Source organism: Enhydra lutris, unplaced genomic scaffold (assembly GCF_002288905.1).
Source record: "Enhydra lutris kenyoni isolate GAN:26980312 unplaced genomic scaffold, ASM228890v2 scaffoldscaffold9, whole genome shotgun sequence".
Taxonomy (NCBI): domain Eukaryota; kingdom Metazoa; phylum Chordata; class Mammalia; order Carnivora; family Mustelidae; genus Enhydra; species Enhydra lutris.
In genome coordinates, this window is record NW_019154093.1 from 43640338 (window position 1) to 43656364 (window position 16027).

The 16027-nt window shown below is 40.0% G+C and overlaps 1 protein-coding gene across 1 annotated transcript in view; it reads left to right on the forward strand.

The window, feature by feature from the left end:
- The window catches only part of LOC111143388 (ST6 N-acetylgalactosaminide alpha-2,6-sialyltransferase 3), a 533116-nt gene that overhangs the window by 214979 nt on the left and 302110 nt on the right, over nt 1–16027 (forward strand). The window lies entirely within an intron of this gene.

The following is a 16027-nucleotide window of genomic DNA, read 5'->3' on the forward strand; positions in this document are numbered from 1 at the left end:
AACAAAACCTGGGCACCAGAGCTAATTTCTTGAGGGAAATTATGCATGTGTGTTAGGCGGGGAGGGAGAAAATACAAATTCATGCAACGAAATGCTTTGAAAATTGTAATATTACTAGATGGTTGAAGTTCAGTGGTTATCTTTTCTTTCCGAAGAAATGTTTTTTGGTCACCCCACATAGGCCCTGGCTTGCTCCTCCTTTCCTGGGTTGCTTTTCATTTGTTATCCTTTTCTTCCTCTCCTGCTAGAAAGTTTCCGAATTTTCCATCTGAAAATTCCTGTTGCTTGGGGCACCTGGCTGGCTTAGTTGGTTAAGCATCCGACTCTTGATTTCAGCTCAGGTCATAGTCTCAGTGTCATGGGATCAAGTCCCAGGTTGGGCTCTACGCTCAGCAGGGAGTCTGCCGGAAGATTCTCATTCTCTCTGTTCCTTCCCCGCCCCCACACTCTCTCTCAGACAAATAAATAAATCTTAAAAAAAAAAAATTCCTGTTGCTTTTTATTTTTTTATTATTTTTTAAAGATTTTATTTATTTATTTGACAGAGATCACAAGTAGGCAGAGAGGCAGGCAGAGAGAGGAGGAAGCAGGCTCCCTGCTGAGCGGAGAGCCTGATGCGGGGCTCCATCCCAGGACCCTGGGATCATGACCTGAGCTGAAGGCAGAGGCTTAACCCACTGAGCCACCCAGGTGCCCCTCTGTTGCTTTTTATATAGAGAATTCATTTCTCTCTGTACTTTTACCCTCCATTTCCAGACCATGCCTTATCTTACAAACCTTTGTCCATGATGGTATTTTGCTAAACAGTGAACCCTGAGTGTATATGCAACAAATGTTCATTGATCACTATCTGTATACCAAATATTATACTAGGATGATGTATTGGTAACAAAAACAGACACAGTTCTTACCCTTGTCCAATTTTAACCTTAATAAGAAAGACATCAAGTTATTTTATAATGAATACATACTAGTTTTCTCCTTCATGTTTTCTGCCACAATCAAGTTTCTTATTTTGGAACAGACTGAACTTAGGCCCCATACAAGCATGGTGTTGACACTCAGGAAGTGTGTATTGATTTGTAGAGAATATTAAATCTTTTTAGCCCTCATTTTTTTTTTGTTACACAAATAATGTTTTAAAACAAATATTCTTTAAGAAAATCATCCTTTATAGTTGATAATCAGCATTAGTCAACATTTGTATGGAACTTTGGTGTTTATGAAGGTAGGGCTTTTTATAAGCTTTATCAGAGTTAAACCCTATAAATTGGTGGAAAAGGGGCTCTTATAATTTCCGTTTTACAGTTTAGAAATCTGTAGATAGGCACTAATCTGTTCAATGTGGAGCTGAGATTAGACCATAGCCTCTGTATATCCAAATCATCTTTTCCTTTGACTACCATTGCCTCTTGAAAATGATTAAAACAAAACATCAAGAGTTACATAAGCATCTTGATTTCCACTTATGATAAATATTTTTCACCTGAAAAGCACAGAGACAAATTATTATATCCACTTAATTTATTGATTCACCAACATATTCTAGCACCTAATATGTGCCAAACAATGAGTTTCCAGGACAAGGGGTCCGAGATGTAGTTCTTTCGTCCAAGGCATTATGATTTATTAGAGTAGACAGGCACATAAGTAAATAAATATAGGACTATGAGATAAGATATTCTTGAGGCATAATGCAAAGATCACTAGCTTTTTGGACAGTCTGGTTTGTGTCTTGACATTAATTACTATTTATTAGCTATTATCCTGGGCACATCATTTATCCTCTTTGGCCAAAGTTTCCTCATCTATGAAACAGGGGATAAAAGTATTAACGTGCATTGCAGTTGTAAATATTAGAGAAAGTGTGTACAAAGGGCCCAGTATAATTCCATGGGCTAGTGGTGCTGAATTAATGGTACTACAGTTATAACATGACTGAGTCATTACAAATTCTGTGTATATAAAATTGTGTTTTGTATTTATCTCTTTTCTATCTATCTATCCTTCCTTCTATGTATCTATCCATCCACCTCCTCTGACTGTGGGCTCCCCAAGAATCTAGAGACTAATTTCCTGATAAGATAATAGAAAGGCTAGGGGAAATATCTGAGAGGAGGTGAAGTTTTTTGGTGTCTGAAGACAGATCTTTTGGTTTTGTTTTTTTATTTTTCTGAACTGAAATTTTATTATTTTTTTTTTTTAAGATTTTATTTATTTTGGAGAGAGAGCTTGCGGGAGAGTGTGAGGGAGAAGCAGGCTCCCCACTGAGCAGGGAGCTTGATGCGGGACTGGGTCTCAGGACTCTGAGATCATGACTTGAGCTGAAGGCAGATGTTTAACTGACTAAGCCACCCAGGCACCCCAGTGAAGTGAAATTTTAGGTAGAAGGAACTGTACCAGGTATGAAGCCATCAAAAGTGACGGAAACTTCCAGGAACTATGAGATGCTCACTATAGCTGAAGTATGAAGTATGAACTTGGGGAGGCTGAGGGCTCAGCTGGACAAATAGTCAGAGGTCAGATCATAAAGGTGCTTTTATCTCATGCTGAGCCACTTGGACTTTATTTTCCCTACATACAACTTTCTCTCACCCAAATAGAAAATGACAAGCTTGGAACAAAAGTGATGGAAACAACTTGTTTTGGTGTTTGGAGCAGCTCTTGATTGCATGGAAAATAGAGGAATCTACCAAAAATGTATCTGCAAAAATAAGAAATGGTATATCTTGAACAAGAATCTTTATGATGAATGGATCATGGAGAGTTGAGATTTCTAGTGAAAAATACCATTAGGAGGTATCTTAAGGCAAGTTCCAGAAGGAACGTGCCCAAATCTTATAGGTCAGAGCTCCCTGGGGCAAATTTTGTCCATTACGTGGCAAGTTCTAAAGCAGCAGGGACAGGACTGAGAGTACCTGAACCCCAAATAGAACACTTACCATTTTCCCTGAAAGTCAGCATAAATATTTGATAATGTCTCCCTTTCTGTGAAGGGGCCCTCGCTCAGTGGGAGTGGTATCTAGTATCCCTTAGCAGAACAGAATTATTTGTTTTCTTAAGCTTTTCTTTATGTCCTGGAGGTGGATTCTAAAAGCTCCTAAAGTATTTTGATTTTGAATTCTCACAAAAGTATTTTTTCTTTCACAGTAATTCAATATAAAAGGCAATAAAAGTGATATATTCAGAAGTATTCAGGACCTGCTATCAGTGCCACACGGGAATAAACTGTCTTGCCACTTGCACATCCCACGGGAGAAGAGGATCACAATTCACATATAGGAAATATTTAATGTGTTTGCCTCTGTTTTGCTCATATTGTCTGCTCTGCTGAAAGGCAGATTTTTTTGCAGATAAAAGCTGCCCTATCTTGCTGAACTGCTCATCTGTTTTGCTCAGGAAGAAAAGCCTTTGTTAAAATCAGAAGCAAAACCTGATTTTCAAAATATTTCCTAAAAATAACAAAATGCAAGGAGATATCAAAATGTGCTAAGATTATGGGCCAACCTTGTGCTTTGGAAATTACCAAATTTGGCAATATTATTTTTATGTGAACGGGCCGTGTATATTTCCTAAGCATCACTTTACAAACTGGTGGTTAGGGGTTCCAGAATAAGCTAAACTTGCGGGGTAGCCTTGCCCTTGTGACTGGGCAGGCGGATAGACACGTGGTTGAAGGCGGTGAACCATGCCCCCCTCACTCTGCCTTTCAGGACTGCTCACAAATTACTCATGTGTTTTTGACATCTGCGTCCACAAGACGTGGAGCTTGGCTGCCTTTGCCAATGGGGAAGCACTGGGAGACAAGACAGATAAAGCTGCTACTTTTCAGAGCTCATGGTCTAGGAGGGAAAGAGATATTAAGCCAGCCATTGCAACAGTGCCCCAAGATATGCAAGGGAGGTTCAGTCTACCGTGGGCCAAGCCCTTTAGTGGTTGCCAAAGCTCAGTCTTTGGGACCCAATTCTGGCGAAAGAATACCCACCTGGGCTGGATCTTGGGCACTGGAGCTGAGATTTTTAGTTAAAATATTAAGATCTAGCACAAATTCACTCCTGTCAACTAAATGTTTCTGAATTTTCAGAAATGGCCTTTGTTTCTTTACATCTATTTACTGGTAAGTCTCCCCCGGGACCACCTTTGTGAATATTTTTTATGATAATGTTTACTGAGCAAATCTGAACATTTGCCTTGTAGAACCAACAAATAATCTCCAGAGAAATCTTCATCTTTATGCAGCCACATATAAGATACAAAAACAGGTGTTTTCTTATTTTAAGAAATATGCACAGAAATGAACATTTTCATACTCTCCTTGCTTTGATTTCAGATTTTTAACAAACTAAACTCTCAGTTTTAAAACTCCTATTGGGAGTGCTGGGGCTTAGTGGGGGTGGTGTGACCAGGTGTGTTAACCCATCTGTCTGTATATGCATGAGAGACTGAACCCGATTCTGTACCACACAACTGGGTGCAGAAATATGGAAGCTTCTTTTCAGATAAGGGTTAAGAAGGAAATAATCTCTTTTGCTGCAGACTTTTTCTCCGCAGGTACAAAATAGCTGCAGTCAGGTAGGCTTTGGTAAGTGGCAGCTGTTATCTACCAAGTTGAAAGATCACAGATTCTCACCCTATTCCTATTTCAATTACATAGACACTGGGTTCTATTTGCGCGTCTCGGAAGGCATGCCAGACTCTGTGATAAGAAATGGGCCTTGAGGGGCGCCTGGGTGGCTCAGTGGGTTAAAGCCTCTGCCTTTGGCTCAGGTCATGATCTCAGGGTCCTGGGATCGAGCCCCGCATCGGGCTCTCTGCTCAGCAGGGAGCCTGCTTCCCTTCCTCTCTCTCTGCCTGCCTCTCTGCCTACTTGTGATCTCTGTCTGTCAAATAAATAAAATCTTTAAAAAAAAAAAAGAAATGGGCCTTGATGAAGCATGGGGTCATGTACACAGCCAGGCTGCAAGCCTAACTTGTGACACCAGCTCTGGCCAGTCAGGGTCCCTGGGTCATCATTACAGTGTCATTAGACATGAGAACCAGCTAGTATCCTGAAGACATTCCTTCCTACAGATGAGAAATCAAGGCCATGAGAGGGTAACACCCTTACCTGTCATCCTATCATCCTATCAACCTAACATCCAATCAGAGCAGCTCTGGCCTCAAGCTGCTACTTGTCCTGTGCTACAGAGATAAATACACCAGGTTGAATTGATGAACACCATTACTGCCTGAAGCATTGTGCTGATGGGATTTGGAAGTTGTATCCTGACTCTGGGGAAATGGTGCTGGGGTTGATTCGCAATGTCTGTCTGCAGAGAATGTGGGGGCCACGTGTTTTTCTGAATTCCATTGAGTGATGGGGGAGGATGGGTAATCAGATAATTACCATATGATCTGAAGTGTGCTAAAGAAAAAAGTGCTCTAAAATCTTCCTGGAGGGTCAGGACCATGTCGTAGGAGATGACGTTTGATTTGGTCTTGAAGAATAATTAGCAGTTTTCCTCACAGAGAAAGGAAAGAAGAAGACATTCCATAAAGGCAGAATAGCTTGGGTGGGGACCTAATATGTGAAAAAACAAAGGAAATTAATGCTTATTGATTGTTTGCTTTATGCTGGGCACTAAGCTAGGTCCTTTATGTATTATCTCATTATTTAATTTTCATAATGACTTGAAGATTTTACAGACGAGGAACATGAACAAAGAAAATTAAGATGTAAGATGCTCAAAGTCATTTAGCCCAATGGGGTGAGATTTTAGTTATTGGGGCTCCAAAGGAACTTTAGTGGTAGCTTTTTAAAGGAATAGGGTAGATGAGGAAGAGTGGATTGGGGAGGGAGGATATCATCAGTTTGGATTTGGACTATTAAATTTGAGTTGCCTCTGGGACATCTAAATAGAGAAGGCTTGTATGCTGTTAGAAATATGGCATTGACTGATCTGTTTGTGATAAAAATAATGGATCAAAGACTGATAACAGACTTTGTGCTTATATTTCCAGGCTTCTCCTTAATAGTGGAGATCTTTCTGCCTTTGCTATCCTAGCACAGGAGACTATAAGTAATAAACTAATATGCTTTATGTTGCATGAGCGATTCAAATTACTGCCAATGCAATATTAAACCCAGAATTGATAGGAAAACTGTCTTACTTAGAAATTCAAGTGTTCTTGGCACAGTACAATTTATTATCACCATGAGACCTGGGCTCTGGCAAAACTGTGCTTGTGTTCAGCAAAGACTTTTGAATATGTGTGTTCCTTTGCCAGGGTTCAACTTTGACCTACAAGAGGACAATGTCTAGTCATTAGAGAGATACCAGGAGGTGCCATAGTTAACAGGGCATGGAGATGGGGCATGACTTGTGTACTTGCCCAGGGTCGTCAAACCATGTTCAAAGAAAGACGGCTTTAAAAAAAATATTTTTTAACTTGTGCAATTTCAAAAACAAGAAAAAAAACCAAAAAAGCTTTTATGTTGGTGAATTCCAATGTCCTGGGCAACTCAGCGCTCTTTGTTATTCTCTTTGCAGACTTGTGATTACAGCTCCTTTGGAGTACAGGGTAAGGGGATAAGTGTTTAGAATAATCCAGGTCCCATTCCTGATTCTCTTTGTTCTCTAGGATGAGGACAATGTTGATCATAGCGATGACAATGACTTTGGTACTACCATACCGCATTGATTTTAAAACATTTTTTCCCACACATCGGGGAGTGGGGTGCATTGTATTCTCAATACTAACTTAAAGTCACTACCAGCCTGCAATGAAGTTAAATTCCCCCAGATGGGATTTGCGTTGTTTCAAATGGTCACCTGGGGATGCTGCCAACCTGAGACCACTTTAAATTGAATTATTTACTGAGATTTTTCTTGAATCACACCGGTAGTGTGAACTTGTATCAAAAACCTGCATGAGTACCTGCTTGTGGTTCGAATTCTCAGGGGAGATTATTTTTTCCTTTCTCTTCTCTTGCTGTGCCTTTCTGAATGGCAGCTTTATTTCTGGGATATTCTAACTTTAAGGAAATAGCATTTTTGTGTCTTAGCTCTTTGCAGAGGTCTATTATTAGACTCCCCATCTTGCTTTTCTTTCTTACCATATTTAGAGTAACCGTGTATCTAACAATAACAATTGATGGTATCTCAGAGTTGATGAAATACTGAACAGTAAGAGCTAACATTTGCTGTGCGCTTTCCCTTTGCCTGGCAATGCTTTTAGGGTTCTTCTTCTGCAGTAAATCATTTAAACTGTTAGCAATCATAGAAGACAGGTACTATTGCTTCTCCAATTTCAGGTAAGAAAACAGAAGCACAAAAATTATGAACAACATGCTCAGTGTTACATACGTTGACTTATTTAGTGTTACTTGACCACCCTGAGTCGGCGGATAGGTTGCTGGCGAGAATCTGTTTCATTCCTGTAAAGTTCTTGCTGAACACAACTAACTTGCAAGTCCCTCCCCTCAGAAAATGTGCGATTGTCCTTAATACTAGGACAGGGTGTCCTTTTGTTATCCCCTTCTCATTCCAGATGGGGGATTCAAGGGGATTCAAGTTTTAAGTGTTATCCTCAGACAAGAGTTGGTTTTCTAAAAAACGTGAATTCATTAAATATTCTCCTTAGGTACCATGGAAAAGATGTTGTTCTAAGCAGATTTACTACCATTCAGATCTGCAAGTTGTATCTCAGAATACGCACATTCTTCTTACTTCACTTTATAGTCCCCCATCCTAACCCTTTCCCCCCACCTCCTCAGCATACCCACATCAAATCTACACAGAAATGTCCAGGTGAGGTGAATTAGGAGGAAAAAAGAAAAGAATGATTTAATGTGTAGAAAATGTATTTCCCCTAATGATCCAATCTAAAACTTTTCAGATAATTTACCACTTGAATTTAGAAGAGAATAATTTTTAATCCTCTCTCCTTATCTCCTTCATTTTTTAATTTCTTCCACACCTGTTTGCTGAATATCTTCCAAATTCAAGATGCTGTGCTTAATGTTGCCTGAGCTGTTTCTCAGAGTTTGTTCATGTTCTCAAAGAGTTCTTTCTTTCTTTCTTTTTTCTTTTCTTTTCTTTTTTTTTTTTTTTTTGAGAGAGAGGGAGAATGAGAGCTAACGGGGTAGGGAGGGACAGAGGAAGAGAGAGAGAGAATCCTAAGCAGGTTCCATACAGAGCATGGAGCCCAGCATGGGACTTAATCTCATAACTCTGAGATCTTGGCCTGAGCCAAAATCAAGAGTCAGACACATAAGTGACTCAGCCACCCAGGCATCCCTCAAGGAATTATTACAATCAAAATTATAGGGAAACCTTTCCCTCCCTGCCCCGCTTCTCCCTCCCTCCTCCTCCTTTCGTCTTTCTTTTGTCTTTCTTCTCCACCTACTCCATCTCACCTCACTCTCATTCACCACCTGGAAGCCAGGAAGGGATACAGGTTTTAAGGAAGAAACACCATTTGAGTTGAACTGTATTTGCCTTTGTAGAGGTGAGGCTGGTAGGAAATAGCAGGGTACCAATGAGGAGCATTCGGGGCAAAGCCACAGAAACTGGGTAGCAAAGGGGCTTTGGAGAATGTTGAGATGCTGTCCTGAAACAGGGAGGGATGAAACAACAGATGGGACATGAAACCTCCAAGCATTCACACTTCCCTTCCTCCTTCACTGGTTATAGGAAGAATCAGGTGGGCTGACAGGTCTGAAAGTGTTTTTAAAGATATATGCTGTACAATATCAATGTCATATAGATTCACAGAAAAATAGAGGGTCCCATCATCATCTTCATGGTTGTCATTCTCGTCATTAGCATGATGCCTCTGGGGATGACTCCCTCCCTAATGACACCAGGTCACCAGAATTTATTCTTATGTTTCACTTCTGTGTCCTGAACACCTTGAAAGTAAGAATTGGATTCTAAGAGACAAATTAATCTCTGTAAGAGTGAAAGATGCCAAGCAGATTCTGAAGGAACCAAAAAAAAGGGGGCTAGTGTTCTGTAAGGTGGTGGAGAATAAAACAAAATCACCCAGTTTGGTTACCTAAGAATCTTCATTGTCTTTGGTTAGTTAGCACCTCTCTTCCCTCTACAGAATGCCAGGGGTAGAGAGAGACAACAACAGGCCCTAAGTTTAAGAATTTAATGAGAAAAAAAAGAGGTAACTTCAGGGCTATCTGTCCCAATGTCTAATGTACTTATCATGAGAATTGGCCCTTTTAAATAAATTTCTCTGTGTCTAACTGCACAGCTACACTGTGAGAGACTTTGCTTTTTAGACCCCTTCATTCTACATACTCAGTACCAATCTTCAGCTTTATCTTGTGTTTCTGAGAATTTTGATTCCTTTCTGCCATGTGAAAGGACTTATGCTGAAGCAGTATGATAAAGATGAAAGGCAAAATGAGATAAACTGGTTTTATATAATTTTTCAAAATGAGACAAACTCAGTCAATGTAGCCATGATTGTTTTCATTTGATATTGTAGCAGTCTGAAAATCAAATCAGGACAGGAAAACCTAACTCCCCTCCTCAAATAAAATAAGAAAGATGTGTAAGCATACAAAATATCCATTGACAGTTTTCATATGGGTGTTAGAAAGTTAGGTGTGACCTCTTATCGTGTCATCTACAGACTCATAGTGTTCATGTGAACTTGAACTTCTCTGTAGTGTTTATAACTATATGGAGTCTCCTTTGGGCAAAAAAAATCCCTGAAGAAATTTTGGCCACCTATAATTTCTACCTGGGACTTTGCCCAGGATAAGGTATGACTGTGGTGCTCCTGAAAACTCTGTTGCCTTGGTTTTTGTTTGTTGGATCTGTAATTCTTACTAGACTGTACCTATGTCTGACGGTGACACGTTGACATGGATTCCAAATTCTTAAAGCAAGTCACCATATTGAAGGTTGTCTGCTACTTAATTTTTTTGTTTTGTTTTGTTTTGTTTTAATGAAACCATCAACATTATGTTTAGCTGCATCTTCATTAAATAGAATGGCTGTAGAATTGTGGAGCTAAGAAAGGAAGACATGTCCATTTGATCATGTTGGTTCCTACAAACTGCTGGTAATAATCCATACTATTGATTGACAAAGGGCACCGAATATTCTCTAGCAGAAGTGAAAGAATAATTGCTTTATTTTCCGTGAGTGCTAACCAATGGTATCCTGAAGTTGTCTTTTTAGTACTGGAAATAAAGCCGGGATTAAATTTGCCCAGAAATTACTGATTTTGAGGTAAATATAATTATCATTCTTCAGATCAGCCACTTAATTTTCTGTAAGAATTATTTTATTGACAAAATGCGTTACAAAATCTTCTTAGGGTACCAAAATTTCTGGACCAGTCCTCTTAGAGTGTTCCCTTTGGTATGGGTAAAATTAACAACTTAGTTAATTCATACATTAGATCAAGGGCTTTGGAGTCAGAATATCTGAGTTAAATACCTGTGTTTATTATTTTCTAGCTCTGTGACCTTGGGTAAGTCACTCAACCTCTCTACATCTCTATTTCTTTGTCTGGAAAATGAGGATTACAGAAGCATTTCTCCAACTAATAACACCCACTAAATATTACCTTCTATTAAGACCATGATGATTGTTCATACATATACACTCTATCTGGACTCTAATCCTAGTGCCCCCACTAGGAGAAGAAAAGCCAACCACTAAAAGTAACAATTGCAGTTTTCATATTGAGAATTATATGTCAATTAGTGATAATGGATCACTGATGAAGTGGTGCATTTGCTCTTGTCATTGTCTTTCCCAAAAGGGTCTCTCCCACCTCTTCATCCATTGACCCCACACCATGTCCGGATGAGTTCTCCAAAAATCAAATCTGATCCTGTCACTCTCACACTGAGACCTCTTCTTTGGCTTTTATGGTGTAACTCCAGACTCCTCGGTGTGATATACAGGACCTTCCTTCCATAGTCACATCCCTTTCTGTCTCTCTAGCTCCACTCCTTCTGCCATCCTCAAAGCCTACTCCTGAAATGTATTTCTTTTAGGTCATCACATTTTCTTCAGGAGCTTTGTGGCTTCTGAAATGCTGCTTATTCTTTTATGTTGACCTTGTTTGACATTCACTACTCTCTTCTTGATGACCTCAATGATTCTATCACCAGTTATGCTGCCTAAGTATGGACTCTACTGATTTAGGTCTGGCCCCCTCTTATTCCCTCCTTTTCCTCACCCCCCTCCCAATAAATGGATGATGTTTTCCCCAGAGTTCACTATAGTTTAATAAGCAGGATCCAGTTTGTTGATTCAATAGATAAATAAAACAAATGAAGATTTTATCTGTATACTCTGAGCTTTGCCAATTTATCCTTATACAAATGAGAAGAAGCTTTATTGTATTTTCAGAGAACCACACTTGGAGCTTGGCCAATGACACAAGGTAGAATTAAATTGATGACACAATTTTCTATATGGGAAAAGAATTTGTGTTTAATAAGGTCACAAATATGTAATGGGTAGACTTGTCAATGTGTGAAGTGTTTGAGCACTGATATAAATAAACAATCAGCACAAATATTTATTATTGGATTGATGACAGCATATGGATAAAAATATATACAGTTTTACCCTGGAAAATAACTTATTTTGGTAATTAAATAATGCTGTTTAAATGGAAAAAATACAGCTTTAGACTATCGTTAATCATTTATGAAAAGGAAACAAAAAATCTAGCAACTGACTAAATTAAAAGGTAAAGAATTTATCCTGAGGTTAAAGACTAATTCTGTGGTAGAAAGAATAAAAACATACAAACATTAATACAGCTTGCAAATTTGCTAGGTACAAATATTTGCGATTATTTTCTCCCTAAATCTTAAATTCTCTGTGGATTTTATTTTGAGATAGGTATCTCTGCTGTAAGTCTGATAAATGATATTCCAACTCTAAAGAGCAAGCAACTGGAATGCCACATTTTTGATGCATATTTTTGCAGCACAGAGGGGATTAAATTCTAAATGTCTCAGCTGTTAAAGGCCCCTTCAGAGTTGCCCAAAATGAGGAACAAAGAAGGAGAAAGCATTCCCTAAAGCAATTCATCAGATCTCTTTGGGCACAGTGACATTCTCTCAGAGCTTGTGTGGATAAGTTTCACTGAATAGTTCAAGGGTGTGCAGCTGCCTGGAATATTGAGAAAAGATATCTCCAAGTTTTTATCATGAATTACATGGGCAGGCCAATTCTTACCAACTGGCTAATGGCCAACAAGGCTCTGACAATTAGTAGTTATAATGATAATATCTCCCATTTTGAGTACTCACTGTGTGCCAGAATGGTGCATTTTCCACCTGTTGTATTGTTTTAAGTTTGTACTTCTTCTTCTTTTTTTTTTTTTAAAGTAGGCTTCATGCCAAACTCATGACTCTGAGATTGAGAGTCACAAGCTCTACTGACTGAGCCAGCCAGATGCCCCGAAAGTGCATACTTCTAATCTTAGAAGAAAGACCTATTAAATGTACTGCCTATTTTTGCAGTATGAAAAGTTTGTCAGACTGAGTCTTCTCCATTATAAATTTGATGAGTATTTAATTGTTGCTTTTTCTTACCTAGTTGCTGGTTGTTGGATCTAGGAGATGCCCTGATGACTTCATTAAAGGCAGCAGTGATCGCTACCATAAGCAGATTGTTAGACACAGAGCAGAAAAATAAGTAGATTCTTCTAATTTGCTGAGTGTTGCTGGACCCAAAACAATTGCTTGAACAAGTCACTGATGGAATAAACTTAAGTAATTAGAAACAAGGCGTTGTGGTGTGTTAGATGGCAATATCAAATACGATGACATGATTGATACATTTTCACTTGATTGGAAAGTGCAGCAAGTTTTAGGACTATAAAGCATAACACTTTTATGCATTTATCCTTTCATTATCCTAATGTAAGATGGATGGGACAGATAATTGCATCTGACCGAATGTATTTGGCTTACTATTTTTTGTGTTTGGATTTGAACCCTGTCTACTTCCCTACCATCATCTCCCACCACATACAGTCTATGTACTCTTTATACCGAGTCATTTGCAGGTTGCTGACCAATTTAAGGTCTTGGTCTATGCTGTTCCCTCTACCTGGAATGCCCTTCTGATCTTCACTTATCTAACTCCACCTCATTCTTCAGGACCCCTTTTGAATACTGCCTCCCCAAATAAGCATTCCCTGTCCCACGCACAGCCCTTCCCACTTCCTCTGGACTGGCACAGCGCCCTGTGCGTAACCTCCATTACCTCATTTGACATGTGACGTGCTACCCTTCTGTTTACTTGCCAGGGGCACTAAGGTGTGACTCTGGAGGCATCGTTTTATGACTTTTAGGGATTTATTTCTGCTTTTCAGCCCCTCATCCAGTCTGTACAGAGCTCAGACTCAATGAGTGACTGTGACTTGGAGGAGTAAATGCATTCATATATATCATACATGTTAGTATTTTGTTACTTCCCCAACTCCCACATCCCTCCCACAAGCACACATACACATTCTCACTGCATTCTGGGATGGTAGACTTCCAATAGCCTCATCCACAGGCTTTATTGTCATTGCTAAAGCTCAAGGTCGTGATTTGCCAGGAATGCCTGCTAGAAGGATGCGTGTCAGTGTGCCATCCTGTTGTCCTTGCTGTCTGAAGTACAGAATGTGCTTGAAATTATACCTCTGCTAGTGGAATTTCAGGGTGCTTTTATATCAGCACTCTGAGAATGCTTTCGTGTTAAAGAAGAATATTGCAGGGTAAAGAAAGACAAAGAATCTGGTCCAGGCAAAGCCCAAGCTATGAAAAGAACACTCTGCCCACTGCAGAATAGGATTCCAGGTCAAGCACAGATGAGTCTGTCTGGCATCTACTCTCCATTTGCTCCCCTCACCCTTTCTGTGCTCATTACTTGGTTCCCTTTGATAAAACATGGGAGGCAGACTCTTAACAACTGTGATTTCATTCCATTTTGAAGTTTCTCTCCAAAAGGTTGACTTATTTTCCTCTCATGTACGCATTATGTATGTGTGGCTACGCGAGATCAGCGAATTCAGAAAGGCCCTCCGAGCCTTTGTCCCCAAACCCCAGCCATGCAACGCAATGCAGAAAGCAGGAGAATCAGAGCCGCGCGGAGCTCTGGAGTAGACAAAGGCACAAATCCCATCTGGGTCTCCTTCAAGGAAAACTGCTGTTTTGCAACAAGCTACCTGATGGTGATAAAAAAGGTTCTTACCTGTTTACTTAATGGGTGACTGGTCTCTTTGCTTTTATTTAGCCATCTGTTCTGGTCTGTGTTCCTTTAAACTTGTAAGATCCATCACCTCATTTAAGCTGTTACCTTGACACATTGCAATGTTGTGGACATAATGATTCCACAGAGGAGCAAATTAAAACAGTTTTTCATGATTAGAAGGTTAAATGAGGTAAGGCGGTGGTAGTTAGTGGTGAGATAAGGGGTTTTGAGGAGGCAGAACTCAAGGGACTTTCAGGTGATTGGGAAATTAGGCTGGCTAGACAGAGGGATGGGGCTTTTATTAGTTATGGGAGCTGAGCAAGAGCAAAGACTTCCTTTGGGGTCTCTGGCTTCTGGGGACTTATTCCACTGTCCTTCCTTGCAGAGACTGTGACCATGGCCCAGGGAGGAACAAGGGCTGGCTTTGGGTTTCTTTTCTTCTTGGGGTGTTCTGTGAAGAGCAAAAAGAAACTTAAGCTGGAAACACAACAACACGTATCTAGTCATTCCTGGAGAGTTATTTGGCTTTCCTTAAGTTTGAAGAAGAATCAACGGCTGAGCCCAGCTTCAAGGGGGGAGAATATCTGGTTGTGTCTTCACCATGGACTTCAAGGCAGAGTTATTCCTGACATCTGCCCTCCGCTTTGCTCTCCTTGCTCTAGACTTGACCTTCCATTCAGATGACCTGCCATCTGGAGAAAACCAGGACTTTGAAAGCCAAGGGCTTTATCCTATTACTCATTTAAATCAGTTCTTGCTCTGACCACTCTGGTGTCTCTTGATATGACCAGGATTCTTGTAGTTACCTAGATTTGAACTCTAAGGAGTCTCTGAATTTTCCATCTGCACCTCTGTCCAATCAGGAGTCATGGTTTCTGCCTATCACCTACACTTAGTTTCTCATATCTTTTTCTACCCTTGTATTCCCCTTGCCACTGCTCTGGTTCCCATCCCTCATCTGAACCAGTTGGAACAGCCTCCTAACAAGTTGCTGCCTAGCTTTAGTGTCTCCCTGCTCTAAAACATCTTAAGTACTTATGTTTGATTATAACTTATAACAGTCACTTTTTAAAAATCAAGCAAGCAAACAAACAAAACATCCTTTGGTCTTCTGTCACCTAGCAAACTCATTGGACTTCTTAGCTTGGATTTTCAGGCAGTCCGTCAAGTTACCATTTGTTTTTCCAGCGTTTTCTCTTCCTCTGTGCTCCAGGAAGACAGTATGCTATGTAGCTATGAATAACCCCATGTTTTCTTGCCTCCTTGCCCTCTACCTGGAAAGCTTCACTCACACATCTCTACTGAACAAAATTCATGCATTTTATCTTGCGCAGTCTCAGCCACAGCTCTGCTCTCTTCCACCCCAGTCAGGTGCCCTTTCTCCTGCTCTTGCTCCATAGCAACACATTTACACAGATGTCCTTATGCTTCTGGGCATGGATTTTGTCCTACTCGTATTCTTAGCTTTTTGAGTCTTACTTTTGTGCAAAGTTTCCTGCTGTTGAGGGTGCTAGATAGAGAAACAGAGTCATTGTTAATAAAGTGTCTACAAGGATGTGAAAAATCCATTCATTCATTCATTCACTGATTCACTCAGATGTTTCCTGGACGCCTCCAGTATGTAAGGTACTGTGTCAAGGACCTGGGATACAGAAGTCAGTATGACAATACATTCTTGTTCTCTGGATATCACAGTTAGATGGAGGAAAAGTCATTTGAATAATTATACAAAGGATCACATGCAACAGTAGAAATTACCTTCAAGGTATGAGTGTGGCAGGACTGCTTGTTTCTATTAGGGTAGATAG